This window comes from Phalacrocorax carbo, chromosome 5, assembly GCF_963921805.1.
Source record: "Phalacrocorax carbo chromosome 5, bPhaCar2.1, whole genome shotgun sequence".
NCBI classification, from domain to species: Eukaryota; Metazoa; Chordata; class Aves; order Suliformes; family Phalacrocoracidae; genus Phalacrocorax; species Phalacrocorax carbo.
Genome location: NC_087517.1, coordinates 47,658,210 through 47,673,313, shown reverse-complemented (window position 1 = coordinate 47,673,313; position 15,104 = coordinate 47,658,210). Strand labels below are relative to the sequence as shown.

General features: G+C 35.7%; 1 long non-coding RNA gene across 1 annotated transcript in view; it reads right to left on the bottom strand.

Moving 5' to 3' along the window:
* Nucleotides 1-388: 388 nt before the first annotated feature.
* The window catches only part of LOC135313696 (uncharacterized), a 222,841-nt gene continuing 208,125 nt past the window's right edge, over nt 389-15,104 (bottom strand). Inside the window, exon 3 of the long non-coding RNA XR_010373234.1 lies at nt 389-605. This is a non-coding gene — a long non-coding RNA (uncharacterized LOC135313696). The remainder of the gene's footprint in view (nt 606-15,104) is intronic.

The following is a 15,104-nucleotide window of genomic DNA, read 5'->3' as shown; positions in this document are numbered from 1 at the left end:
GTGCATTAAGTCTGAGAAGGTCATTAATATTACTTAGTGTCTTCTTAAAACTGAAGATTTTCATCAGAGTTTACATTTCTGTCAGCCGTTGTGCAATCTTGTTTTTGCAGTTCCTACTATAAAAGGTCACAATACAGCTATGTTGGGGGAGGTTAACAAAGAAGTTTTTCTAATATCAGGTCATTTTGCTGACCAGGTAGGCCGTGTGTAATTTTTTTTTTTTTTAGAGCTTTGCTTATCAGTTACTGTTAATCTTGACTTGTGTTGATTTTCCTGAGTGAAGGTTATGAATGTGTAGCAGAGTCTGATAAAGATTGATGTGCAGACTAAAACAAGGGGACAAAAATACTTTCAGAAAGGTATGACGTCAGACACAATCTGTCATAGAATCTTTGCTGCTGCTGCGATAAAAATAAATTAAGAAACATCTCTAAATTTTCTTTGTTAAAATCAAGTCATAATCACTAGCTAAATTGAACATGTAATCAGTGTTACTGCAAATGTATTACACTCACATGTTGTTCAGAACACCTGGTAGAACATCAGCCCATTTGCCTTCTGCATCAATAAATAATCATGATTTCTCTCCATAATGAAATTCATTTCTAGAAAGACAAAAAAAAACCCAAACAAAACACAACATGAGGTTAAATGGCTGGCATTTTTTTCAGCAGTCACACTGTGGTAATATATGAAAATGTAAAATCTCAGCTGGGAACTGTACAGGAACATGCTACAATTTCATTAAAAGACCTGTATAATTACATCTTTATTTGTGAGTGTGAACATGCTATTAACATTTTATGATAGTCAAGTATGTATTTCATATATAGGTAAGAAGTTACTTGAGATGCAGGGAGTTTATTATTTCTGTTTCATTTTGTTCTGCCAGGAACAAACCTTTTTGCTTGTCAGGAAATATGCATGCCCAGTTTAACCAGAAAGACCTTTCACCAATACTCTAAAAGAAAATGGAATCTCTGCCCAAAAAAACCCCCCATTTTTCTAATTAAAATAAAAAACACAATGTCTTTGAATAGTAATGGTAGAAGGATTTGAAGGAAATCCTGTACATTATATCTCACAGTAGCTCCTTTTATCCCTTTTCAATAGCTATTAATGAGACTATATGAAGAAAAGAAACAGGTAGGCTGAATAATAGAATCTTACAGTGAAATCAATTTAACAGCAGAGTAGACCCCCATGAAAAAGAAGAATCGCTATAGGTAGATATAGCACAATTTATGAGATCTAGTCTATTCCTACTGCTCTGATGGAAGCTTAAGGCAGCTTAACATTTCCTCTAGTAGGAAATAAGACTGATTTTAAATTTTTTTGCCTCTTGCACCTGTAAACAAATATCTTCTAGTTAGTATGGTTAGTAAATTTTAGTTCTTGCTTATCCTAAAATATCAAAACAAGGTAAGATGTCCAGTAGTGTTATCAAATGTTCCTCGCTGTCAACATGGAATTTCAAACATTTTTGATAAGTGACTGTATTGCAGATTCCTGAATTATTAATAAAACCCAAGCCTATTGTCACCAGGTTTAAATTACTTACTCTTTGTGACCCCCTGCAAACCAGTCCACAGCCATACTACAGATGATGATGCTAAATACTGAGAAAAAAAATTTACTTAGAATCTTTTAGTAATTTTAAACCTGTCAAGACTGAGAGAAAATACTACTGAGGGTGAGCTGCAGTGAGAGAATCTGTTAGGTTGTCTAGTAAGTCTGCTTAGTATCTGAAGCCTCATCAAATACAAAGAAACAAGTGATGGCACACATTTGCTCATGGAATGAGTGCAGGTAGCATGATACAGCTTTCCAGTTTTGGTAGTCCTTCATGGAACAGTGATTCTGCCATATTGCATTTATCTAGCTATGAAGAAATGCAGACTGGCTACAAGCACATGTGGCCAGGTTTAGCTTGGCTTACAATGTTAGAAATACAGATAAAGAAACACAACAATACAATGTAAATGATTAGAAACATCTCAAAAGGATCACCTATTTCTGGTAATTTTCAGGCACATATCAGTAGCCTGGACTTCTAACAAATCTCACCCTTCAAGAATTTTGGACTTAAGCAAATGAGAACAAATGTTAGAAGCATAAAAACTGTATGAAATACAGATTTACATCTACGGGCTGATAACAGAGTATGCAAATTTTTGTCATTGATAGTTCAGTCCTGCCAGACACCTGGAGAACAGTTAGCTCCACTCAGAAGGTGCACAGTGACTCTTACTACTTAGCCAATTAAAAGGAGCTAATTTCTGCTCAGTTCCTTGACAAATGTGCACTGACAACTAGAAATCAGTGTAATGACAAAGCAAAAATTTGGAAGCAAAGGCATATGTTTGAGAAGCAAATTATAAAGACAATGTGCTGCAGTGGAACTCTCTAATATATCTCGTATGTAGAAAGTAAGTGAGGCTGGTCAGTCTGTGTTGGCAGAAAGCAAACAGAGTGCTTGCCTAAAAGGTGCAGTCTTGATAGAAGTCATCATCAAACCATGGGAATGAAGACTCTCCTTCCAGAATCTGACAAAGCAAATTGCCTTTTCTTCACTACCTTAGCCCTACAGAAATAGGCATTCCTTTAAATGGGTGGAAAAAAGCTAAGTGAGACAGGACGTAAAAAAATTCTTAGCATATGTGCACATGGCCAGGTAGTACTAGAACTACCATCTAAGAGTAGAGGTGTGGTTAGGCCCTGCATCTACATATTGTGAATATACAGTATATGGAAGCATACATAGTATATGGAAGCAAAGATCACTAGAATAAAAATACTACAAATTAGAGAGAGAAAAAAATGAAACACAAGAGAAATGTAAAATTTTTGGAAAAAAAGTCCATTGACTGACATTTAAGAATTCATCAGTATGGAGCATCGAAGAATACAGCTCTGGGGGAGGAAGAGTATAATGATTTTAGGAAATAAATCTGAAGTAGAAAGATATAAATTCCATTTTGGATAAAGTCCAAAATACTCTGTTTCATAGTTTGTTCTCAAATACTTACCAAAACTATCACTACTAAACATAAAGAGCTGGAACTGACAATCATCTTATGTAAAAACATTTTAAGCTTTAATAAACATTTCTGCAAATTTGGTACTATGAGGTAAAGGTATGACAGTAGCATTCATAAAAGTAATAGTAGAAAAAGCAGAGTGTAAATGAAGGTGAGATAATCTAAAGAGTAAAACGTATTTAATCAGAATGATGCATTATTCCTGTCATTAATTTTTTGTGCTATTCATGTACTAATATATTTTACACACACATTAGTGAAGGCTGTTATAATTAGTGATGTCTACACCACCAAGGGACTTCCACTTGAAAAACTGTAGCTAAGAGAATGCTAATGATTACACATGGCAAGTTTAGAGACTTAGCAAAATACATAAGAGTTATCCAATAACCAGACCCCCAGAGTAATGCCACTTACTTTTCTTTATTAATATCCTAGAAATACAGGAGTTCAGGAGAATTCAGCTAGTCATCTAGCACGTGTACTAATTTTCTGAAGTAGAATCAAGGATCTTCAGACAGCCTTCTGCCCACTTGCCTAGAAACTACTAGCAAAAAACATCCCTGACATTATTTTTCCATTGTTCTGTTATTCTTAATATCATTTTCCCAATGTCTTTAAGCAGCAAATTAAAACAGTAACTTCTTGTCTCATTTGCAGTAAGCATGAAAATCACTGATCGCAGCCCTCAGTGTAACAACCAACACTACAATCCTTCAGGGATTTCACCTTCGATTTTTTTCTATCAGAATTGTCATATTTGTCAAAACTACTCCAGTATCCAGACATAAACAAAATGCCCTATCCACTGCTAAATGGGGTGGAAACATTACTATGTCATACGTAAGTTTCTGTTATATTTGTTCTTTTATTATTTTTACTTGCCTCTACACCAGCAGTATAATGTATCAAATGCATTTACTTTAGTCTGCTATAAGCCCCAGCTAAGCGCAATGCTGACTCTTTTCGAGCCCTCTGCCCTGCAAGTTTTCCAACATTCACATTTCCTAGTTACTTAACTACTTCCAGGATATCAACATACAATAAATATAAAATTTACATACATCTGTGTTAACTCATTTTGCATTATTCTTGCCTCTATTTTTCTGTTATTAACTATTAAAAATAGGCTTATAATTCACTTTTTGGTGAAGATTAATAGAATAAGGTCACTCAATACTTGACCTTCTCAGATGCTTGTTATCCCAATAATATCATACAATATCTTTCACATTTTCTTACTTCTAATATCTTTCTGAAGCCTTCCCCTACAAAGTGTTATAACTCTTTGGTAGGTTTTACATTCACATCTTTCCAATTTTATCCTTACATAGACATTGTTTCTACACATAGTTACAACCTCTTTCTGCTTTTAATAGAATTTCTTTTTGATGTTTAGATTCTTAAGAACTGAGGTTACCGTGTTGCTTTATTACCACACGCTAGTTTTTATTTTTGGCTAGAAAGGCGACCAATAGCTCTACCAAGCAAAGTAAATGAAGTTTTCTGGATTACAGAAAGAACAAGGGAATTGATGCAGGGCCAACGAATCAGTCCACAACAAAACATGAAATGCTGTCTGGATTTACAGTGTTCAGTGCTAGTCAGTCCCTTTAAATTAACTTAGAGAAGCATAAAGTAATTGTGCAGAAAGAACTAAAACAATATTTATAATGAGCAAAATAGGAAGAAAATATAACAACAGAGCTTTCTCTGCTGGAAAATAAAGCAAACAAGAACAACAACAAAAACAACAAAACAACACTGAATTGTGCCTAATTTCAGTAGTGCTGGGGAAACAGAAGGGCCAATTAAGGACTCAGCTTCAGGTTCAATTTCGATTATAGATTAGCATACCTGGATCTTCTATAACATTGCTCTTATATTTAGAATTCTTTACCTTAAAAATATTAGAACGCCAATACAGCAGTGGCATGGACAACTACTCAATCAAAATCCCTCTGGTAATTCAGAACATAGCAACTGTCTAAGAGCCAACAGAAGAGCAGTACAAACCCCTTCCAGTTAGCATTGGCTTTATTCAAACAGAAATTTCAGAAGTTATACAGCTACACAGAATTAACTGTAAGAGCTCAGGTTTTGATCAATATTTCTACACCTAAAAAGCCAAGCAAAAGATAATGTCATTACTACAGGAAAGCTTGGCTTTAGTTTTATGTTTCCTCCAGAAGAGGTGACAGCTTCAAACTCTTTTTGTAAGGCACTGGTTTAATACAGAGTCATTAGGGAAAAGAAGTGCCTACAATTCGCAAGCTTATCTCCTTACATATTTTGTTTGTTTGTTTTACAACTGCACCATAAGGAATAGTTAGTGAAGGCTGCACATCAGAGGTAGATTGAGTAGCAGTTAAAGCTTCCAGGTGTGTTATGGAGCTTGTGAGAAATGCGTCAAATTACTGCAAAAAGTGCTGCAGCTGCGCCGACAGTCACGATGTTAGGTGGTATTGCTGTGGGGCTTAATGGTTGCACTATACCTCACAACTAAATTACAAAGGCGTAGAAATTTTCCTCTTGCAACACCACCGGATAGACTTATCCTTTCCTAGTACAACCTCCCCCTCTCTTTCCTTCCTAAAATAAATGCATTGAATGATGCCAAGGACTGCCCAGGCAAGACATTATTTTTAGTTCAATCAACCTATTTTCAGAATTTATCAACATCATGAAAGACTACAGAATCTATTCAGAGCCCAGAACAGTGCTGCTGCCTCCCAGTAAGAGCCATTTCAAGCTGGCACGCTGTCTGCTGAGGGAATACTGCAAAGAATGTAGGCATTAGCTAATGTTTTTCCCATTTTAGCCAAATGCTTTACAATTCTCTTCTGAACAATATTCCTGTATTTCCCATATTTCAAAAGTGCAGGATCAGAGCTCCAGAGAGAACACGCAAAAAAGAAAATTCTACTTAATTTCTGGCAGTCCATTTGTGTTACTGGGGAAAAAAAAGTCACAGAAAAACAGGCCGGGTATTTATGAATCCTGGTCACTCACAGAACTGTGAGCTATTTAAAATCAATGGACTTTAAGGTACCCTGACAAGAAACACTCAAAATTTACAGGTTAATACATGCAAGATTCACCTCATTTTCTGTATCTCCCTCATGAACTTTGCCATGTTACTTAACCTTCCAATTTAGTGAAGGGGGCATAAAAGTTTCTGGAGATTACTGATGATAAATAAGTACACTGCTCAAAAAGAATAAGGTCAGAACATAGGTTTAAACAGGCTTTACATGCTTTCAGGTCTGAAATTGCAGCTTTGCATGTAAAGAAACTAAAGCCAGTTCGGTTGCAATATTTCTATGCTCTCAAAAGCAAGTAGAAAGGAGAACTGCACTGTATCAGTTAAAAGAGAATTGAGAAAACAAATCGTAAATGTTACATTTCAATTCTGAGGCTGTCTCCTAATCAAAATGTAAGATGTTACTTAATTTCTCTTTGTTGTGTTTATAAACATGTAATCCAGTCATCGGCAATTTCTTAGAATTTTGTGAATGCTGCAAAGTGCTTCTTTTTTAGCAGGTCTTCAAACACTGATTACCTTCCTAATACCAAAATACTTACATGAAGTTACAAACAGTGATAAAACAGCAGAAAACTTGAAAGCAGTCCAGGCAAAGTCACGGGAACCCAATGCCATTCATGTATATTTGATGGATAGAATATTTCAAAACTAAGAAACAGGACAGTAGGAACTGCAATAAAGTAACCACGTACTGTCAGTTATAATAAAACCAGAAGACAAATCTGAGGCAGCAAGCCATACATCGATCTGTTCTTCAGATTTCATAGGATGATGGTTATTATGTGACATTTGTTAAACTCAAAGATAAAAACTACAGATTATTTTCAAGGTTCCTGCCAGTTGCTGAGACAGATGCTTTTCATGAGATTATTTAAAAGGCTATAACATTCATGAAATTATCAAATAGCGATTATAGTTCTGTTGGACAATATTTGCAACCATTTAACTTAATTATATTCATACCCCTGCATATAAGTGCCTGAACATATGACGATTATATTCAGAATAGATCTTACACATTTAAGTTAAAAATTATAAAAATAATTGAAATTTTGCTTTTAATCACTGATCTTAAACTCAATTAAAATCTTACTGTTCTGTTCAGAATAGAAATGGTCTTATGAATAGAGATTCCTATATCAGTTATGGTAAAAAGAGCCAGAGGAAAGGCGCAGTGGAATGATATCAAGCAAAGCAGATGGAGTTATATTTGAGAATAAATGCTTTCTGTAAATTGTCATAGTTATTTTTAGTTGTTTATTTATCTTCATGTAAATATTTTTAAAATATTTGTGTTTGAGAGGTATTGGCCAAATTCTGCTATAGTTTTGAGGGTGTTTTATATCAGTATTATCAGGAAACCATCCATCACAAATAAATAAAAATGCAAATATTAGAATATATACTAAAGCAAACTGAAAATGATACCTACCACCTCCTCCAATACACAGTTAAAAATGATCAGTTGTATTGATTAGTTATGTAACCTTTCAACACAGAAATAAAGCTATGGAAATAATTGAAACTAATCAAAATTTGTGAATTATAAACAGATGAACTTTTATTAACATGAAATAAACAAATACTTATTAGAACATTATTATTAAGAAATTACCAACTTGCTAATGAAAAATGAGTTCACATTTGTTGACCTACATGTTCAAAAAGAGATAATTATTCATCTGTAGTTTCACAAAACCACACTGTGTTATCAGCACATACATTACTAAGCACTGCATGAAACCTCGTAGCAGCATGTAAGCAGAATCTTGACTAATCCAGACTGACAGTCAAATAAATAAAACAATTCGACAAAATGGAATAATATATATTTTTTTAGTGTCATATCCTTTTAATTTGAGTTTAAACAGGAATCTTTTTATTGCTAACTAATCTTTAGTCCCAACAGCTGGAGAGCAACCCAAATGGGAAGCCTCTCCAAAGAGTATGTAAGGGAAGTTTGAAAAATGATCAGAAGAAAGGAACCCTACCACCGGCCAACTAATGCCCAGACAGTCCCCGAGCAACAGGAGTCCCTGCAAACTTTATCCCCCCCCCCCACTTTTTATTGCTGAGCATGAAATCATATGGTATGGAAAATCCCTTTGGTCTGTTGGGCTCAGCTGTCCTAGCTATGTCCTGTCCCAATCTCCTGTGCACCCTCAGCCCACTTGCTGGTGGGGTGTGGTGAGAGGCAGAAAAGGCCTTGACTCTGTGTATGCCCTGCTCAGCGTTAACAAAAACATCCCTGGGTTATCAGCACTGTTTTCAGCACAAATCCGTACAAGGTACTATGAGGAAAATTAATGCTATTCCATCCAAAACCAGTACAATGGACTTCAGAAGGTAAAAACTAAAAGACCTCAGCACTGAAACAAAAATGAAGTTAAGACTTGCAAAGAGTTCTGAAGGTGAACTTCAGGTTGTATAAGGCTAGAGATCAGATGGGATTTGAGACAAAAGATGTGAGGTGAATTTAGTTAAACAATAAGGGAGGTTATTTCAGCATATAACCCCTGAGAGACTTACTGGTCATAAAGGGAATTAGCTAGCATTACACTAGCAGAATATCAATTGAGACTATTATTTTTATAGGATGCAACTAATCCATGGAGGAGACAACTTGCTATTTGTTCTCAATTTCTGTCTATTCTTCTTTCACTTCAGATAGACTTTCTGCAATTCAGATTCACTTAGAAATCTTCCCACCCTTCCCTTCTGCCCCATTACTATGGCATAATGGTCATTCTGGTTTTCGATTATCTTATCTGAGTCATGATCTTCCCCTGAATAAACATAGTCCAGTCCTCCATCCTCATTACCAGCTGTTAAATGGCTTTAGGAATATATAGATATTTAAAAAAATACAGAATTTTATATAAAACTACATTTTCTCAGGTGCTCTAGTACAAAGAAAATAATGTCTGTAGGTGCAGAGCATAAGAACACATTAACAGGAAGTAGAAACAGTGGGTCCGTTCTCTATTCCTAGAAAAATAATGGAGCAAACAGTAAGACTGAAGAAAAAAGCCCCACAATTTCAGTGAACAGCAAAGCTACAAAGAATATGTGTACTTATTATAGAACAGATTCTAAAGCATGATCCTGAATCTTTTTAATGGCATTTTAAAATCAGTGAATGGAAGTAAAGCAAGGTTCTAATACAGCTGGATTTAAGAAAATCATTATCCAATAAAATCCTAATCTCAAAAGAAAACAAAATTAGTTTGGTTATCATTAAAGAATAATAATGAAAGCATGGTTCAGTAAAGATTTGCCATAGATAAGTATAACAGAAACTAGAAGTAACTTCTTCCATACATATTTTACTGTTAAGAGCCACTCCAACATCACCAGCAAATAGGGATAAAGAACATCACATGCTTTTTCCACCTGATTTTCATTTACAGGATGAAACAGCACAGACATCTCTCTCAGTTTCTAACAGGAGAAAAAATAAAATGGCATAAATATAGATAAAGAATTAGGAACTTATTTTATCAAATTAAAAGACATTTTAGTAAAGAATCTAAGCTAATAATTATAATTATTATTTGTATGTTCCATTCCTTTGATTTTTTGAGATGAGGAAAAGAGCTTCAAGGAAAACTTTTATTATGAAAAATTGCTCACATTAAAGATTAAAGATATATTTTCTGGTCAAAACCAGACAGACAAATTTTCAGCACCCCAATTAATTTAAACATTTTTACCTGGGATCTGGGAACATGAAACTCCACATTAGAAATCAGTATCCTGCTAATGAGCTATTGACTTTTCTGCATTTTTTCCCCTTGGCTTTCTTTGATTAAGAATGGGGGGATAAATGTAAAAACTTTTTTAAAAATCCACAATACCAAAAAACATGATTCAGTAACCAAGACTGACATCAGATGCAAAACTAAATGTGGTACTAATAATATACTTTCATCAACCCATGTACAGTCTCTCAATATCTGAAAAGAAAATCATGTCCAGAACTTCTAACATCTGTCTTTTTTACCTTCACAGTTCATTTCTGTATTTATAAACAAATTTTCTGATGACAGAATATGGAGCAAAAACTGTATTATTCAAATCTCTTTATCTTCACTTTCAGTGTCATATTTTGACAAGTTTACTACAGTATATGTGAAGAGAAAAATCTAAAGACCTTTGGAACCAAACTGTGAATTTTCAAGAGTGTCAAAAATATTTGAAAAACCCTTGGGAATGGAAATTTGGTGTAGTTGATTTACTATGAAAATGCAATATTTTATCATGTTTGAAATACTCTATTTGGAGCAGGTTGCTCAGGTTTCAGTTAACGTTACAGGAGAAAGAGAAATGTAGGACTTTATTACAAGATCTAGTTACCATTATACTCACTTTTTCTGCATTTATACTTTCTAAAAAGTTAATCATCACATCAAAGTAATTTGATGACCATCACTTTATCTAGTTGCTCTCCACAACTAATATCAACAAATCCTGGCCAGCTTTACCTTTTCTGTTTAGACATGCTTATGAAAATATTTATTAACTCTGGTCTCACAACCAGGATTAGGAATTGTCAGAGCAGCTTTACCAGACATTGAAAACACCTGAAGTTTTATGAATAATGTATGCAACTGAGCAAGGTAAGGGTGGAGGATAGAAAGTTTATGTCATTAGTAAGAGGGAATTTTTCTCCTGGTTTCACTTCCAAGGCAACATCCATCTCAAGATGAGACCTTGAAGTGATAGAAAGGATACAGACCCAGACAGCTATTTCACATCAATCTCTAGGACTTTACTGTTTACTTATGTTAAATTTTCCTCTGCACTTTGAGGGAGCTGGGAAAAACTTTCAGACACAGAAGATAGTTTTAAAATACATATAATGATCAGATTTTAAAAGGGGAAAATGAGATATTGATTCTAGGATTACAACGATGACAATTAAAAGGAAGAACAACTCAAATGCAGGACTCATAATGCTGCTAGATTCAAGCAGGAAAACAGAAATGAACAGGAATTATTTAGTAATTGTTTTCAAACTAAAGAAACATTGAAATCAGAACTGTTTATAATTATTAGTGTTGATTAATCACCCTTGGTGAGTGAAGAGGGGAGCCCTAGAAATTAGATCAGTTTGACATACTGACAATTAAAGGGTAAAAGTAAATCAGTGAAACAGAGCTCTGGTTTCCTCATGCCTACTGCATTCAATCCGAAACATCTGAAAGATGAGAAAGACCTTAAGAATACTTTCAGGAATTAATTGTATCTCCACAACTGATATCAGTTTCTCTACCCTGTTTGTTTCCCTTCTTATTGCCTCAAGGGGACAGACTGGAGAAATACTAGTATAAAGAATGGGAATTGCCAGTAAATTCTGATACTGTAGAATTAGTGGCAGTTGTGTTTTCTCTGAAGTCAGGCATTGAACCAGTGCAGTTTTGAATACTGCTTTCTTACGACAATGTTAGTTATGATGAGAGCAGCAAATGGCAGGACATGAATCCACTTACAGTGCAATAATTGCAGCACAAGCAGTGAAACAGACAAATGTTCTAAACTCTGTACAGTTTTAAGGTTACAGCATGCCAGTAATTCTCAGTGCCAACACTGCAAGGGTATGAATTACCCAGTCTTAAGAACATTTTTACAGTGACTAACCTGTATTCCTGGCAGTAGCAACCCACAGAGAAAACTGTGATTTCCTAAGACATGCTCAGTCAAACTCCTTAAGTAGAAGTAACCAGTAACAAGACCTTGCCCAGGAGCTTCCCGATTCAAAGCTCAGGTACCACAGCAAAAAGGCTTGAAACATATGTGACTAATTTCCCATGCACACCAGAGCTCCAAATATGCAGCAATCAGTTGGTAAACACAACTGGATTAGATTATCCCACCGCTTTCATTTCCTACCTTATCCTTCAAGCTAAGCTTTTAAAAGCTTATCCAGAAGACCAATGCTCTACTCTTGTCCATCTCCTGCTCATTACAAAAGTACTATCGCCTCCTAGATGAAAACTAAACAATGCTAATTTAGATACTGAGAAGGACCAGAAATATGTGCACAGGTGACTTTAGGTGCTGTTTGGCACCAAAGAGGATGGCTGTGCTTTTGCACCAACAGGATGCTGCTGAGAGCCCTGCCTCAACTGCTCTTAGCATCCTTCACTGGGGCATAGCTGCAAATCCAACCAAGATCAAAACATCAGCTCCTGAGTCTCTAGGTTGGGAAGACTGGTCTTTTGCTAGTTTCTCTCTATGTTTGACTCCAATCTCACTGGTATTTACTGCCATTCCATACTTTTGGTCTCCTGTATCCATATTTGTATCTATTTGTTGATTATTGACAGAATATACGAGTCACACATAGCAAACACATATAACTACCTAAAGTTTCCAGCATTTTTCCATTTCTAATTTCTCATGTTACTCTAAATTTTAGGCCAGAAGCTAGTATTATAGTCATCTGATCCAACTGACCACAAAAATGATCAGAGGGATGGAACAACTCTCCTATGAAGAAAGGCTGGGAGAGCTGGGGTTGTTCAGCCTAAGAAGAGAAGGCTCTGCAGAGACCTTACTGCAGGCTTCCAGTACTTAAAGGGGGCTTATAAGAAAGATGGGGACAAACTTTTTAGCAGGCCTTGTTTCAATAGGAAAAGGGGGAATGGTTTTAAGCAGAAAGAGGGCACATTCAGACTAGATATAAGGAAGAAATTTTTCACAACAAGGGTGGTGAAACACTGGCACAGGTTGCCCAGAGAGGTGATAGATGCCCCATCCCTGGAAACATTCAAGGTCAGGTTGGATGGGGCTTTGAGCAACCTGATCCAGTTAAAGATGTCCCTGCTCACAGCAGGGGGGGCTGGACTAGATGACCTTGAAAGGTCCCTTCCAACCCAAACTATTCTATGATTACATCACAGGGTGCTTCCAATGGTCATCACACTTTTACTAAGGATACTTTGTATCAGAATATATTTCTTTCAAAGAAAATGTCAGAAGTTCAGGATCTCATTTTTTACTACAAAGGCAAAACCATACTTTTATACCTACATGCTCAGACCTGAAACAGTGTGGTCTGAAAAAAGGTCCTTTCTAAAGACATATAACTTCAAATTTCAGAAAGCACATAGAAAATTGACAAATGCTTACTCAAACTCAAAGTAGTAAAGACTGTATATTGAGTAGGCATTTAAACATAAGAGAGCAGAACACCCTTTCCTCCTCCCGCCAGATGCATTACTTATTTCAGCAACAGAGAGCAGAGAACGTTGGAATGGAAGCACTCTCCACAACAGCCAGTAGAATATGGCCACTAGATGCTTTGGAAGGAGATGAACGCCAAAGCATGTGCCCACACTTTCAGTAGAAGTGTGTTCATCCTTCTCACACTAAGAATTATAATATAAAGAGAAACTAGACGTTTATAGAAATAACTCTTTACAATGTAATAATAGAAGCCTGTGGCAAGTGCCAGAGAGTTTAATAAGAGACCTAAAACCTCATGTTTCAAGACTGGATCTAATCTTTAATTTTTAAGAGCAAAGGAGACAGCCTCTGTGAGAGTGCACTTCACTAACAGCATTTCTTGCATGTTATTTTTAAGAACCTTTAGCTGGCCACTTTCAAAGCTCTGGTGGATGCTCTACTGAATAAATGACCAGGAAAGATTCTGAAGAATCAGTTTTGTGCAGCGTAATTACACATTAGTCAAAATAAAATGCTTCTGTGATTTTTCTAGATAAATCTTAAAAATAACTGCATCTTTATATCAGAATACATCATCATAATAAACTCCATAAGCAAAACCAAAACAAAACCACCAAGGAGCACAAACACTCCATTCTCTTTAGCCAACACAGTTGGATATAGAAGCAGCAAATTGGGGTGTTTTGTTTTGGGAGGGATTATCTATGAAGAAATCAAAGCAGCATGGCATGTGACAAAATGGAAGGTCTGTATGGTGCAGTGTGGAGGTTATTACTCCTGCAAATTGACCAAACTTATCCAGTATTCAGAGACCCCCACATATCAGATGACCATGCACTGCTGGCCTCAGCAGTGCAGCAACAAGTAATTCATTACAGAAGATTAGAACATATACACACAAGGTTGACAGACTAATTCAGCTCCTGTGCTACTATTTTTCTGGTCAATGCTGTCTCTAAGAATATATTTTCTTGACTGTTGACCAGTGCACTGATAGGATAAATATAAAGTTCTGAAAAATTTCGGTGCCCTGCAATCTAATAACTCTCACCATTGCTCAGATTTTTCTTGAGTCTGCCTAAATTTATCATTTTTTAATTTATTTCTATAAAAATACATTAACTGTTTTCTCTGGAAACAAGTAACACTAGTCTGTTTGAAGGTCAGGAAAAAGATTCTTTCAGTTTAATTTTATATGCCCTAGTAACCATTGCTTAGCCAGCTACAGTGGTGATGGTAATTGACAATTCCCACAGAGATGAATTTTCACTTGTGTAGCTCTCTGTGAAACACCTTCTAATATAAAGATTAATTGGAGCAGAAATAGCTCTGACTATACCATTTTAGTTCCTGTCAGAACTATTTTGTCAGACTTTGATAGAATCCCCCCAAAATACATGTGATTCAGAATGAACACAGTGTTATGGGAACAGTATATATTATTAAGAAAGTTTCAGAACATGCTGTATCTTTAAGGAAATCCATAAAAAGGATTTCAAGCAGAAAAAAGATGATGACTTCTCTGAGAGTGTAAAGGGGGGAAAAAAATCCCACAGTACAAGAAGGAGAAGTCTTTCCAAGATGCTGGTATATTTTGATGCTTTGAAGATGTCTTGAATAACAAAGAAACAGTAGTCCTGGTATACAGACAGCCACAGAGGGGATTATCTGGCTGAGGGCCAGAGCTTGCTGTTGGGTCAGCAAGGAAGAGCAGATGATCACTGCTGACAACAACAACTTAAAATGAAAAAAGAGGAAAAACTCCCAAGTAATCTGTCTGGAATCTGGATTTTGTCAAAGACAATGCAAAAGAAGCTTAATCCAAC